The sequence below is a fragment of the Danio rerio genome, chromosome 21 (assembly GCF_049306965.1).
Source record: "Danio rerio strain Tuebingen ecotype United States chromosome 21, GRCz12tu, whole genome shotgun sequence".
Taxonomy (NCBI): Eukaryota; Metazoa; Chordata; class Actinopteri; order Cypriniformes; family Danionidae; genus Danio; species Danio rerio.
The window spans coordinates 25,870,230-25,886,394 of record NC_133196.1 but is presented as its reverse complement, the minus strand read 5'-3'; the positions used below and the strand labels follow the sequence as shown (position 1 = coordinate 25,886,394).

At 36.2% G+C, this 16,165-nt stretch overlaps 1 long non-coding RNA gene across 2 annotated transcripts; it reads right to left on the bottom strand.

The window, feature by feature from the left end:
• Positions 1-2,343: 2,343 nt before the first annotated feature.
• On the bottom strand, positions 2,344-16,165 carry LOC141379872 (uncharacterized). Of its 2 annotated transcripts, XR_012396791.1 has the most exons (5): positions 15,967-16,132; positions 15,658-15,895; positions 15,418-15,509; positions 3,120-3,275; positions 2,344-3,042 (listed from the first exon to the last, which is right to left on the bottom strand). It is a non-coding gene; the product is annotated as an uncharacterized lncRNA (long non-coding RNA). The 2 variants fall into 2 exon arrangements; XR_012396790.1 differs by lacking the exons at positions 2,344-3,042; positions 3,120-3,275 and having other exon boundaries at positions 13,980-15,509; positions 15,967-16,165.

Here is a 16,165-nt window from a genome sequence, read left to right as displayed (position 1 = left end):
GCTTGTAAATCCCATCATCCTCGTCTGCTTTGTGAAGAGACTCGGACGGCATATTCAATAAAGAAATGAGAAATACCACATGCTAATTGCTCCAGCGCCTGTTTGTAGGGCTTTAAAGAGAAGCAGCTAAATTGGGATGGATGGATCATGCCCTTCTTTATCTGTGGGACTATTTTTCTCAGTCCGGTGTTGTTGTGCCGGATGCCGAGCTCGACATTAATCAAAGCACAAAAAGAATGTCAGCAGCCTCATGTGGGCTGATGCAAAAGAGAGCAGCCAGTCAACTCGCATATATTTTGTTTTTGAGGACGTGCTTAATTGCGGGATCTATCAAGCAGTTATGTAGGTCTATAGTCAGACCGACTGTCAACAGAGTCAAAGTAATAACAATATGTTTACCGTAGTCCAAGCAGCCGTCGTCTGTCTGAAAACTAATGATCCAGTATCTTAGTTATAGATGCAACATCAATTTACAGTAATGCATATGGGGAAAAAAACTGCAACATCATGCAATGCCATATCTGGTCCAGTCTTTTACTAAAATGAATGCTCTTTCATCTCGGGATCAAAGCCAGGTGTTGTGTCTTTTGAAGTCGGAAAAAGAGAGAGAGAGAGATGGAAAGTGAGACAGAAAAGAAGGAACAAGAAATGTACTTTTATTGACTTTTCATTGGGATGACCTCTCCTCACCCCTTTTCCTAACATTTAGCATGAATAAAAGCACCACCCCAAACGCCTCATTCAGAGTTTCCCAGTGTCAAGTCATTCAGCGAGCTTCAGTTTATTCAGCATGGCTAATTAAGATAGCGTAGGCATTAAGGCGGCGTGTGTAATTCGAGTACTGCAGATACAGAGGGTGAAATGTGTTTGTATTCAAGGCCTCCACTAGGAGCTGCTCCAACTCTTGTGTGTGTTCTTTCAGTGGCTGTAATGCAGACGGGAGGGAGAAAATGACAAGCGCATAAACCCTCAAATACATCTGTGCTAAATGAATGAGTCAGTTCCTCGGAGATTAGAGAAACGCACAACTGTATTTGCGTGTGTCGACTGCTCCTACACAGATCTCTTTGCCGCATATTGTTTGATCGCTAATTATACGCAGCTGCGCACTGACATTTTGACAATATGACCGATAAAGGTGACAATAGAGCAAAGTGTGAGTATTCTGGATTTCACATATGCGGCTGAATGCGTTTCAACTGTAAATGCCATCTACTTAATGACGCTGTTATAAGGACGCGTGTGTTTACATGACCGAGCAGGGCTTTTTCAGAGAGGTTAACATACTGAAGGGCATTTTAAAACCTAATTATGGCAAGTTTTAAGAGAAATATAACTTTTTTGTGTGTGTTGTATAGAGTGCGTTGAGATCATGCAGTCCAGAAAAGAGGATTTTCACTTGATTTGATGTTTAATGTAACTTTGTTGCTTAAAACTTCAAAAAATGATAGAAAAAAACTCAGAAAAATAGATTCACTATACCCATATAATAGTAATAATAATAATAATAATAATGATAAATAAACAAGCATATAAAAACATCACTACACACTAAAAGTGTAATAAATGCGAACATTTAGGAGTATGTATGTATATATATATATATATATATATATATATATATATATATATATATATATATATATATATATATATATATATGTATATATATATATATATATGTATATATATATATATATATATATATATATATGTATATATATATATATGTATATATATATATATATGTATATATATATATATATATATATATATATATATATATATATATATATATATATATATATGTGGATATATACTTCAACTGTATATAGTCAGGAGAATGTCTGTTGGTGGAGCAGTGTCAGCAGATATTAAGCTGACACTGTACTAATACTCTAATAAGAATGAATTAGCATGTGGTAACTAACTTACTGTCAACAAAATGTGCAAAAGGAACCATCTAAATTAATTGATAAGTTAAAATTGTAATTATCAGTGATGCAATAAGTGATGTTATATCATTACAAACAAGCAAGCCTGTTTTGGATAAACGTAAAGCAATACTTACTTAAAGTAATATTTAGTTGACTAAATATTAACCAAATAGTAACTCCTTTATAAATAATAATATAATAATAAATAGCATGATTAACTTAATAATCAACTTAGTAACAAATTAATTCATTAAAGTAATATATTATTAACTTAAGAATGGCACGGGGTTAGCACTGTCGCCTCACAACAAGAAGGTTGCTGGTTTGAACCCCGGCTGGGCCAGTTTTCAGTTCATTCCGCTGTGGCAACTTCTGAATTAAAGAGCCAAAGAAAAATGAATGAATGAATGATATGAACTTATTTATATAGAAATATAAATATACAAATACAATGGGTATATAAATATACTGTATATCCTAATATGTAACATGGTGGGTTAGTGGTTAGCACTGTTACCTCACAGCAAGCGAGTCCTGGCTGGGTCAGCTGGCATTTTTGTGTGGAATTTGCATGTTCTCCCCATGTTTGCGTGGGTTTCCTTTGGATGCTCATGTTTCCCACAAAGTCCAAAGTGTGTCCAAACTGTCCATGGTATGTGTGTGTGAAAGTGTATGAGTGTTTCCTTGTACTGAGTTGTGGGTTCCTTTAAAAACTTCTGGCTTTATGAGCTTAAACATCTAGCATACTTGTTAACAGTCCCAAATTCAGATAAATAAGAAGGTGGCAGGCAATTTAAAAACAAAAGCACAAAGAATATATGTCGGTAAATGATCTACAGAAGAAGTAGCTCCATTTCCCAAACCTACTGAATCCAGGACAGCTTGTGAATGCATTGTATTGTTCGACTCTGCATTAAAAATCTCCTTGCGTCACTTATCTTAGTGTGCATGTGCAGGAGCAGCAGCAGCTTCAGCACAGTAAAGAGCACTAGTGTGTGTGTATGTGTGTGCGTGTGTCTCTGCATCTGCCGTGTTGAGCTCCGCATCTCCTGAACTTCACAGACGTCTGCTGCTGTGGCCGTGGGGTGAGCGTGGAGACTCTCTGCTTTGTGAAGCACAGAGATAAGTTACAGCCAGTGGCTCGCATGCATTTCTCCTGATTCCTGCATTTCAGCTCATTACCTTTATCAGGCCTGCGAGTGCTCAGAAATCCTCCTCTGAGCTGCAGATGGAGCACGGAGCAGAACTCATGCAGACATTCACTGGCCGTGCTGTTCATTCCTCTAGCGGACACTTATCATCCACAAGCAGAAGATGGAGTGATGCAGATCTGCCGCTCTGATTAGATAAGAAGAGCAGTGGGTGACCTTTGATGAGCAGCACTTGCTGATCTGGACTGCTGGAAACCAGCCCAAAGTAGAAAACTACTAACTTGAGTCCACTTCTAGAAGGATGACGCTGACTAGCAACTTTCTATGAGGCGGTGCTGCAAAACCTGATAACACTTTTCTGTGTTACAATTTTTTTTATTTATTTGGTGCTAAACGTTGTGTAAAAGAATTCACCATCCTCTCATGTACTGTGCTTTGATTCATTTTAAAGATTCAATTCATAGTGTAAACAAAATGGTCAAGATGAATTAGACTAACAGTTTTCCTCAGTGGCTTTGGTACATTTCTCAGATCAGAAATGAAATTCTCAAAATCCTGTTCAATCTTCAGGTCATTCCCAGCAGATAAACAACATCATATGACAATGATCTTTAGTTCTATTTTGGTTGCGACATCAGGTTGACCAAATTTAATGTAAATTTTCTGACGTCAGCTGACATCTAATACCGACATCAACTGGTATTGATATTTGGTTGATTTTAGGCTGTGGCATTAACTAACCAAAATCCAACACCCGATTAACATCTTGATATGACATCCATGCAACGTCAAGGTCTAACATCAGTAGACATTTTGTCACCTTAAGCTTGTACACACCAGGAAGCTTTTCGTTTGCGTTTATCGTCTGCGTTTTTCAAGATGTTTTTCCGGATTCAAACCCAAGCGATCCCAAGCAAAATCGCTCCTTGATGTTAGATGGCGCTACACAACTTTTAACTTCTGACACCCGCTTGTAACACAGAAGAAGAAGACAAAGTTGACACACCTGTTTTTATTGATGGTTCAAGCAGCAGCTCTAGCTCTAGTGATGAAGAAATTGTTCACTAGAGCAATAAGCAGCTCCATGTGGATTTTGCCTCTGGACATCTTCTTCAGTGTGCGCTCACATTGATAGTTTTGTGCTTAAGCGCCTCCAATTGCTGTTAACTGTAACTTCAGCAGCTCCATGCATGTGAACAAAAATTGCAATCTGATTGGTGGAGAAGGTTTTGATGGTTGACATCATTTTTAAAATGATGCTTTTTATGCCTGGTGTTTTGCGTGTTGGTTTGCACGATTACAATGGCGCCCTTTATTTAGTCATGAGGCGTTAAACGTTGACGGAAAACGTGAGCAAAAAGCGTCCTGGTGTGCACCAGCTTTTAGAATTATAAGGTTCTATCTGACATTTTTGTCAATTTAGTTATAGACAAATTCTTATTAAATGACACCTTATTTACATTATGGGATGTTTTTTAATAAGTTGTTTACATTTTAAGATTTTTTATTCAAAAAAACAAAAGTTACACACATACTGTTTGCTATGGAATGCAAAAACTTTGAAGCTTAATATCTCAAAATCATTCAGAATGCAGATAGAACCTTATAATTTCAAGGTGATGATTTATCTTTGGTTGGTTTTATGTTGTGTAATCATCTAGACATTGGAGTCTGACCTTAAACTGAAGTTGAGTTATTATGTCAACCCGATTTTCATATACAACCAAAATTCATGGTTAGTCTGACATTGGATTCTAACGTCAATTTTATGTCTGTGTGACTTCTGGTGCCTGCAGGGTTGTGTCACTTGTGTATATCAAAAAAGCAGTTTCTCATTCCTTTGAACAAGTTGCAAATGCTTTGGTATGTCCATGCAAATGATTATACAATTCTCTGATGTTTTCTACATTATCAATGTTCACATTCCTACTTTTGTTTTGTTTGTACTTTGTGTTATGCAGTGCTGTTTTTTCCTTTCTGTATCACAATGACATGATCAATTACAAAATTACAGTACAAACAGTAAAACCAAGCCATAGTTTAAATCAGAACACCCGTCCAGAGTACACTGTTATATTGAGAACCTGACTAAGTAATTTGTCTGTCTTATCTTTACACAATTACACATTCTGACAACACTATCATTTTCATTGACCACAAAAATGTAGTTTTGAGAGATGAACTAAGGATTTTGAGCAAGTAATTGGCTTTTGCAGGTTATCCATGGTGTTTTGCTCAACATAAGCTCATTTTGAAAACGTAGCCCTTTATAGATTTCTGGAAATTGTGAATTATGTAGCCAGAGCTATGTATGACTGCATTTTGGCTTTAAAACGAACCTTCTTGGGTCAATCGGTGCTTTTTAATATACTATTGGTTAGTTTTAAAGAACAGTTCGGTCGGTTGCTCAGTCAGTGGGCTCTATTTTGACGGTCCATGCGCAGAGCGAAAAACGCAGGGCGCAAATGCTTTCAGGGCGTGTCAGGACGCGTTTTTGCTAATTTAAGGACGGGAAATCTGCCTTGCGCTTCGGCGCGTGGTCTAAAAGGGTTGAGTTTATTTTCTTAATGAGTTATAGGTGTGTTTTAAGAATAAACCAATTAGAGTCTCATCTCCCATTCCCTTTAAGAGTCCGCTGCGTCGCGCCAAGAGCGCATTCGCTATTTACAGGACGCAAAGTAAGTCTAAGTGGAAAAAATTAGCTTTTCACAAGCAAACAGTTAATAGTTAACAGTTTCTTTAACAGAAAACTGTTAAACACAGCATCTACTGCGTGAGAATGAGAGATAATGGATCACTTTCACTTTCGCTCTTGGATAGGGAAACCTTTACGCACAGACATCAATTAGTTTATAAATAAATACTTTTGTTTGTTAAGCGCAAATATTCGTTTCAAAACTATTTCTAAATTCAGTTCTAATTTCCAGCAAACGAATAAATGAATAATAATAACAAAATGTGCTCAAAAACCTGAGTTATATCCTAAAACACATGCTTTGCCCCATATGGTCTAAAACCTGACAGGTGGGCAAATCTAAGCTCGTTTTTAATAAAACAAATATACATATGGATATATTAAATAATACTGATAATAATAATAACATTATACAAAAGCAAATTGTTATGAATGAACTGAAAAAGCCTCCCGAGATGAAGAAGACATAAAAGCAGTGATTTTTCATATTTATGTAGGCTAGAAAATAATATGTTTTGTAATATTTTAATCCTTTATATTTATATCATATATCTATTCTTATTATATCCTATATATCCTTAATATTTACATTTTTTCATATGTAAAGATATTTGCTTATTGCTCTTTTGTGCATATTAAGCAGTGCGTATGCGATGCATTAGTTTTGGTCTAATGAAAAATCTATTATAGTTTCTCAAAATAGCAACGCGCCAGCGGTCCGCCTCAGAACGCCTTCCTTTTTGGACCAGAACGCCTATGGGCGCACAAATGAGCGCTAATGCATTTGCTATTTAAACAGCGTAGCGCAACGCCTCAAAACGACTCTTGCGCCAAGCTTAAACTACCAAAAGACTACTGCGTCACGCCTTGCGCCACACTGCGCCAGGTGTATGATAGGGCCCAGTAAGTCTTTCAGTCGACAGTGGCCTCTGGTGGATTTACACAAGAACAAAAACTGCAAAAAATGTAGCTCCTAGGACATATTTTGCTTTCTTCAGAAATCTATATAGGGTATAATCAGAATGAGCCTAGGATGGTTTTGCTATTTGTACGAGTTGTTTTGAGATAAGCACTTATTATTTTGCTAATTTCTAATCTGAGAAATGTACGACTGAAAAAAAACTGTAATAGTTATTATTGATAATGAAGACAATTTTGTAAAATGTATAAAAGTACACATGGACAGGTTTTAGAAATGGTGAGGATGATAATAATACTAGTTTTAGTGTTGTTGTTTAGATTGACGAATACACCATATATTATATATTTAATATATTTATATAAAGAAGTACATTTGACAACAGTGCTCTAATTCATTTCAGAGAATTAAATAGTTAGAACAGGTCACTTAAAGTGGTCAACAAAAAGTCTGAAAAAATATATTGCAGATATGTGTTATTTATTGGGTGGCGCAGTGGGTAGTGCTGTCACCTCACAGCAAGAAGGTCGCTGGTTCTAGCCTCGGCTGGCTCAATTGGTGATTCTGTGTGGAGTTTTCATGTTCTCCCTGCGTTTGCATGGGTTTTCTCCAGGTGATCCGGTTTCCCCCACATTACAATGAAATGCGGTACAGGAGAATTGGGTAGGCTAAATTGTCCATAGAGGATGAATGTGAATGTATGTGTGGATGTTTCCCAGAGATAGGTTGCAGCTGGAAGGGCATCCGCTGCGTAAAAACTTGGCGGTTTATTCCGCTGTGGCGACCCTGAAATAATAAAGGGACTAAGCCGAAAAGAAAATAAATGAATGTTTTATTTATTATAAATTTAGATATTTATATTTGCGGATGTTTTATGATCTATGTATTTATTGATTTAATTTGTAGTAATAATAATTACAATAATAATAAAATATAACATTGGTTATATACAATAAAGAGGAAATAAAGTTTGTATTTTGTCATTTTATAATGTATAGTTCAGTTATTGCTAAATTATGTATTTACCAGTTTTAATTTTGTATTTAATTTGAACAAAAACAACAACGATAAAAAAGAATAAAAATCTATAATATAATAATAAAAATAATATTTTTTAATTTTAATTATAACTCTGATTGGGTTTGTTTTGTTCTTGCTATTACTTTATACTATATATTTGTTTGGTATTCAGTACATTTTCACACGTCACCAGTGTGGGAAGCAAATGTGTTTGTATCCAACTGGAGTCACAATCACCAGCGGTCTAGTCCATACAGATCTACAAATCTGCAACCAAAAGAACTACAAATCCCATTTTACCTGTTAACACACACACCAGTTGCAGTTCACTTATTGATTGCGCACACAGATGGAAGATTATTACAGACTAATTCTAGGAGTCTTGTTGGTGTTTACCTCTGGTAGCATATCTATTAATTCAGTCTACTTTTTTGTGCAACAATCCTTGCCCTGTTTTCTGTGTCTTGATTCCTAGCCTGACTATTTGCCTGTTTAGACTATGACTTTGGACTACCTGTATGCTTCTGTTGACCACTGCCTGTATCTCTGTTGAATAAAGTACTGCACATGCATCCTCAACTCTGTTGTCCAGCATCTCAATGTTACCACCTCTTTCTGTCCCCACTGACTTAAAATTAAATTACATAAAATAAAAGTCAATGGAAACTAGACATTAATTGGTTACCCACATTTCTCAAAATATATTCTTCTATGTTCAGCAAGAGAAAACTAAATTCTATTCCTATAAATCTGATTAATAAAAAGTATATTGCTCCTGAAATAGCTTTCATGGAGCTAATTTTAGCTTGTAGTGTAATTGACATCTTTGTCAAACGCATGAATATTTAATGAAGTTTATCAGCTTTAAATTCTGAGAAGCTGAAATCTTGGGAGGCTTCTGTTTCCCTGATGGGCAAAGGACCACAGGTGGTCTGTGAACTATAAGGAGAAATGCTGTTTATTCCAGATCCTCTGTGTACTTTATGGAGTAAATTAGCAGCTGAACGCAGCACAGACTGCTGGGATGCGGCATCAAAACGGTGGCGATCATCCTCCGCTTTATAATTATGTTTTTAAAAGCACACAGTGTCTTGCTGTAGGGAGGAGAGAGTATCTCTCAATGAACTGCTTGCATGAAACACGGCTTGAATTTAAACCAGTGGAAACTTGCATACTGAAATTGAATTGGTAATATGTAAAAATGAAATATTCCAAGGGAAGGAAAAGAAATCCCAGTTCCAAAATAATTAAAACGTGGCTTTATTTACATGCAATTTTTATTTCTGCTTTGTGAAGGTGGCAAAACAGAGATTAGCATCTTTATTTTATTCCTTTTTTTGTCAAAGTGAAACGCTTGAAGGAAATTTGGCACTTGTTTGATTTCTGTTTTGTCGGTTGACGTGGATTTTCCATTAATATGCCCCCCGTGTCTATTGAAAACAGTTGCAAATAAACAAATAAACTAAATCATAAATATTTCACTCTGTTAAGCAGAAAATAGTTTGACCAAAGCAATGGTTGCTTGTGTTTAACAGTCTGATTGTTCATCATGGACGAATGAACACAAGATCAAGACAAGAAGCCTCTCAAACACTTTCCTTCAAGATTAAATAAACACAGAAGTGTTAATATTAACATTTGATGAGTGCGAGGTAAACTAAAGAGCAGTCAAAGTTCATATTGAAATCAATGTCAATCATTTGTAATATATATCCAACCTTTGGTGGAAAAGCTGCATCATTAGCAATTAATCCACTGGCATTTTTTTGAAAATATACTATAGCATAAAACTATTTGTAGCCCTAGGTTGTACTCACACTCGGCACCGTTGTCTTGAACTGTGCCCAGGCAATATTGCCCCCTCTCCCCCTTAGCCCACACTCACATTGCATTTTTGGTTGTATATCTTTAATAAACTATGACAGTTTCTATGAAAATTTTTATGACATAATTTTGTGTTTATTAAAAAGTATGAAGGATTAATAAATCTACATAAAACACTTCCTTTAAAGTGATGTTGGGTCTTAAGTTTTGTGCTTAGGCACTATTTGCACTCACACTACAAGCGTACCACACCAAAGCCAGGGTTGGCCAACTGAACCGCGCATGGGCCTGATTTGGAGCACTCACACTTGTCAAACTAAATGGGAAATGGGGGGTCAAACGTTCCTGGGAATAGTTCGGATAGCCTAGTGTGAGCAGTGTTGGGGGTAACACATAATAAGTAACGCACGTTACATAATAATATTACTTTTCTAAAGTAATGAGTAAAGCAATACATTACTTTTAAAAGTAAGTAATATTATTTGAGCTGCTTTTAGAAAAATGTAACACGAGTTACAGTCAGGTTAAATCACACACGAGAGAGTGTGCTGCGAGGGAACAGAGAGCCGGCTCACACTAATTATCATATCTTTTTTTTCACAGTAGATGAGTCAGTGTACTTTTCTAGTAACTGAATAACTCAGGATATTGGTTTATTTCGAATCAGAGGGGGTATCCGGTATGTTAAAAAGAAAGTAATAAAGTACTTTGCCTACTGAAGACGCAGCTGTTTCATGCTGACTTAATTCTATTTGGTAATCAACCGGTTCACTTTGAAGGTTAAAACAAATGATTCATTTGCGAATCGCCTGTCATCACTACAGACAGTCAGAAACAGAAACAATGACAGGCTAGAGACTTCAATTTTGCAATGGAGTGTTTTTCTCTTTTGGCAAATTATTACCACATTTGTTAAGGCTATGTAAAGCAATTTATTTAATGTATAAAACTCAAATATTTATTTTGATTTGGGGATTGTTTTATCGTCTTACGGTTCATTTTTTATTAAGCATTTTAAAGGTTTAAAATCTGTTTTTGTCTTAATATAAATTACTTCATGTTATTACTCTCAGGCTTTATAGCAATTTTTATCTCAATGGACAGTGAATTTACTTAACTAATAACACAATGTAAAAAAGTAGCAAACACATTACATGCTTTCATTAATCTGTATATGCAGCATCGGCTCTGGGCTCAGAAAGTTCTCAAAATATAATTTTGTCCTTCATTTTTTAAAGGAAAATTAAGGTGTATGTTATATAGGTGGCTGTTAATTGCAGAGCTTCTCTATATAAAAAAGTGAAAAAACTCCTGCAAGTTCTAAAAGAGATCAAACCTCAACCAGGTAGGGAAAAGTAACTCAAAAGTAATATAACACATTACTTTCCATAAAAAGTAACTAAGTAACGCAATTAGTTACTTTTTACCTTTTAGTCAACTGAATATTGTAATGCTCTACTTTTAAAAGTAACTTTCCCCAACACTAAGTGTGAAAACCCCCATAAAATGCTTGTTACTCGGTTCATGTGAATCTGAATTTCAATGTTTTATTTTTATCTTGTTATTATATATTTATTCATTTAGCAGAATCTTTTATACAAAGTGACTTACAAGTGAGGATAAAAGAAGCACTTAAAAATTAGGGTAGCAGTATATAAATCCTATGATAAGATAAAGTTAACTTATTTTTTTTTCAAGAATACATAAATGTGAAAGTGTGTCCTACAGGTGGTTTGTCAAGCCCACTCACCTGTGTGAAGCACATTCAAAATTGCACAGTTTTCTCAGAACTATCGATTATTTATAGGAAAGTGTCTGGTGTAGATAAATACAGTTTTGTGAATTATTGATGAAACAGATGAGTCTTCAGATGTTTCTTGAAAAGATTTTGTGCCACTTTGGGACGGTACCACAAATTAATATTTTTATTATGAACATTATTTTGTGTGGCTATATCCCATCTTACAAGCAGAGAAGCAATAAAGCTACAAAAATAGTATTTTCAGCGCATTATTTTCCAACCATTCAACAGCCCGTTGTCAATTATTCCACACATAAACTCTGGGTGAAAAAAGACATTTTTTTAAGCCTCTGCAGTTGGATGCTGCTCTCGGAATGAAACGCAGTGCATCATATTGAGCCGAATCAATCCCCGCTCACCCACAGAGACACAAACTTTTCACTCTCCAATAATTGGCAAAGTTGTGTCTCCATGGAGAACAAATCAAATTAAAACTATTCAGTGGATAAAGATCACTTTAAAGATAAAGTGAAAAAAAACACACGAAGGTAAAAATACCATTTGTGCTATTTGTGGCGATGTTACTTGACCACCGTGAGTTGTGACCGCTGTGCAGACAGGCAATTAAAGATGTGAACGTGCGCATGCATTACAAAACCCGACTGAGGCTTTCCTGAGGAGGCGCAAATCACTGAAATTAAAGTGGATTTTCTGACAAAACATAATAAAAGCAATGGCGTATCAACAAAGCATTTGCATCTGACTCATTGGCATCAGAGGAAAGAGATTAACACTCCACCAACACCAGGTGAACGGATTAATTGATTCCGTAGCACTTCCATTCACCAGATCCCTTTCACTGGCTGACATTTATACAAACAACAAAATACAAAAACGTTGTTGCGAGAACATGAGTGCAATCTGACCTTATAAAACCCTGGGAGGGACGGCATGGCTGTTGTGAAAGTGATGTGTGCTCAGGGTTGACAGAGGGGCATCTGCTATTACACACCACAATTACTGAGATCCCACTGCTCCACGAGAATCTCCACAAATGGACTGTGTGTGTGTGTGTGTAAGTGTGTGTGTGTGTGTGTGTGTGTGTGTGTGTGTGTGGACAAAGACACACACACAGAGACGGACTCCTGAGATTGCAAATGCTCAAATGCCGAGGCTCAGCCAATTATGAGCTCTCAATGGCTTAGGTCTGCTATCAATGACCAGTCATATGCAGTTACTTCTGCCAGTAACCAGCGTGAAGCGCATCAGCGGCACCATCACTGGCAAATAAAAGACAACAATATTTACTCGCGGTTACTTAATAAAACGCTGTATAACAAAGCGCACGCGTAATTCTTCAAAGCACCTCGACAAATAATCAATTCTGCTCCAGTCGACTCATTGCGCTTCAACGCAATTTGAGTTGTTATAACAGGATCCAGCCGATAGCTTCCCCCGTCCCGGCGGCATTGGAGAACGCCAATTCCAATCATCGCAGAGATGCTGGAGAGGAATCTCCTAATAATGCTGCTCTATTGAAGCTGGCAGGGCAGACCCAAACTCAGAGCGGGCTGCTTTATTTGCAAACTTATAGCGATGACAAAAAGCAATATTTCTTCTTGCGAAATGTGGAGGCAGATGAACAGAAATACTTGACTGGATCAGAGATATATTTCTGCCATTTTACACACTTGCTAGTGAGCTGCTTACTTGTAGGTGCAGCATTTTAAAATCTAAATATTAATAGACACCACCTGACAAAAGTCTTGTCATCGATACCAGTTTGTAAGAGCGACAAATAATAACTTGAATTCTGGTTGATCATTAGGAAAAGTTGTGGATGGTAGATTTTTCCGATGAATCATCTGTTGAACTGCATCCCAATCATCACAAATACTGCAGAAGACCTATTGGAACCCACATGGACCCAAGATTCTCACAGAAATCAAGTTTAGTGAAGGAAAAATCATGGTTTGGGGTTACATTCAATATGGGGGTCTGCGAGAGATCTGCACAGTGGATGGCAACATCAACAGCCTGAGGCATCAAGACATTTGTGCTGCCCATTACATTAAATACCACAGGAGAGATCAAATTCTTTAGCACATCCACATCAAAGTTCCTAAAAGCAAAGAAAGTCAAGGTGCTCCAGGGTTGGCTGGCCCAGTGACCAGATATGAACATTATTGAGCATGTCTGGAATAAAATGGAGGAGGAAGATGAATCCAAAAGAATCTTGATAAACTCTGTGAGTGCTGCAAGAACGCTTTCTTTAAGTTATTTGAGTCAGTATGGATGCAGTCCTCCAAGCTCATGGGAGTCACACACTATTCATTCTTTTTCCACTGCAACACGAGTTTATATTCTATACTGTACATTATTTCTGTTAATTGACAAGACTTGTCCAAGCAGAGTCAGACCTTCCTGTCCAAATTAAATAATTAATAATCAAGACATGATCATATTTTATTTTGGTAAAATAGGCATAATCTAGAGACCTTTGCCTTTCATATAAGCCACTTCTGATACCAAATGATCAACTAGAAGTCAAGGTATCATTTGTTCCTAAATCTTGGATAGGCGACAAGACTTTTGTCAGGTAGTGTATGTATGTACTGTAAATGCAAGCTTTTCAGCCACTGATTGTAATTACACAAAACAAATAATAAATCAGCTTTTTTTTTTTTTTTTTGCAAGGTTCATGTTTTCATTGGCAAACATGACAAGCACTTTCCATAAATAGTTTACAGAACAGACCCTAAAACTCTAAATGCCATAAAAACCCTAATAAACTAATGCAGTTGTAATATTTTTTATAGGTTAAATTGAATTAAATTAATAGTGAAAATGGTTTGTCTTAAAAAAATGTTGATTATGGTAATTTTGTTTTTATTAAATTTCCAATAAAGAATGGAGAAAAAAGATAATTTTGAATGCACTTTCCAGTTGATGAGGGGAAAAATAAATTTTTATAGATTATCTTTTAGAAGGATTTGAAGAATTCTGGTCTAGTCTGGGCATGTTTTTTGACACGTAAAAGGATAATTTAGTTTGATTTATATTCAAAAGTTTTTATTTGAAACAAATTATTTCATATAGTTATGCATTTGTAATTGAAGCATTTTAATGAATTCCAGTCTGGTTTTGATTGAATTTTAATTCAAATTTTAAAAGTTTTTCAAACATTTACAGTAACATAAATACTTTTGAATAATAGCAAAACCACCTATAGAAGCACCTTCTCTCTCCTTCTCTCAAATTACTTTGAGTACAAACAAGTTACTATGAATAACTATGGCTTCTTGCACTGTATATATTGCCTGTTCTTGTTGAATTGCTAAATATCTCCTCAACTGTAAGTGTTTTTGGACAAAAGCGTCTGCTAAATGTAAATGTAACACTTTCCCAGTTTAAATTACTTTTTTTATCTGATGAATTTGATGAGATTTGGTCTAGTTTTGCTATACATACTTTTTTTTATAAGGTAACACTTCATTTTGATGGTCCATTTGAGTGTTAGACTGTCTGCTTAATATCTGCTTATACTGCTCCTTCAAAAGACATTAAACTGACTATAAGAAACTTTGCAAGTACATGTCAACTTACACTAACCCCAATCCTAACCCTAACTCCAACCTAACAGTCTACCTATAATCTAATGAGAATTAGTTGCAATGCAAATTAAATTCAACAAACGGACCATCAAAACAAAGTGTGACCTTTTATAACAATAACTTTGGTTGCAGGGTTGAATAAACATGGCTAATACACTCAAATAAAAGATGATCACTTTATTTTAAAGTACAATTCTCGCAATTAACAAACTAATAACCATACTATATGACTTTTGCCTCAATAAACTCCCAATTTGCTGCTTATTTGTAGTTATTGATGTGGTACTGCAGTTAGTTGTTGGTAGAATTATGAATGTGGAATATGATCATGCGGGATAAGTACTGATAAACAGCCAATATCTTAATATAGGGCAGTTAATAACCAAATAGATGGTAGTGAGAATTGGAGCTTAAGCTATAAATGTTAACAAAACAGTCTACTGACCTCTCATCATGTGCAGAAAGTTTGCTTTAAACCAACGTTACATTTGTAACAGTAAAAAATGATGCACTTACAGGGTAGCAGATGAAATATTGAGGACAGACAAACATGCAGAAGGAACGAGAGTGGAGACGACTTCATCAGGAAGCCTCTGCATCTGGATATCCTGAAAGATTGATAAAGACACCTTCACACCCTCGATGCACAGACAACCCCTGCACTTTATCACATTTCAGCTTGAATGGATGATTACACTCGCAGCCGTACACTTCCGTAGGTGTCATATAGGTGTATTATATAACAAACAGCCTTACCTTCATCAAAGTCTCATTAACGGCTGCTCGCTTCAGCTACAATCAAAGCAAATGTTTGCCATCTGGGAAACGGCGGTTTGCAAGCAGGTCGTTGCAGTTACAGCACAACATAAAACTAATAAGAAGAATACGGGGTTTGTTTCACAGATCCGAGATCATTATGAAGTTGCAGAAAAAAGCTGTTGTTCGTCAGACCCCCCCGAGAGGCCGTCGCCATGCCAGAAATCTCTGCATCCCGCTAACAAGAGATGAGAGGAAAGTCAAGCCAAAAAGACTTCAAAGACAGAAATAAGGCTCACGGTGACTTACATGCTGTTAGCAGCCTTATTACTCCTCGTGACACGCAACTAGAGAGATGTTTTAGGTGACACCAGCTGGGATTTGTTTGTCTTTTTATTAAATTGAAATAATGGAGACTGTACACAAACTCGTTCTCTTTGCTAACAGCGTGCGCTTTCCTGACATGTTGCTGACTGGCGTGTTCGGCAATCGAATTCAAATCAATTTC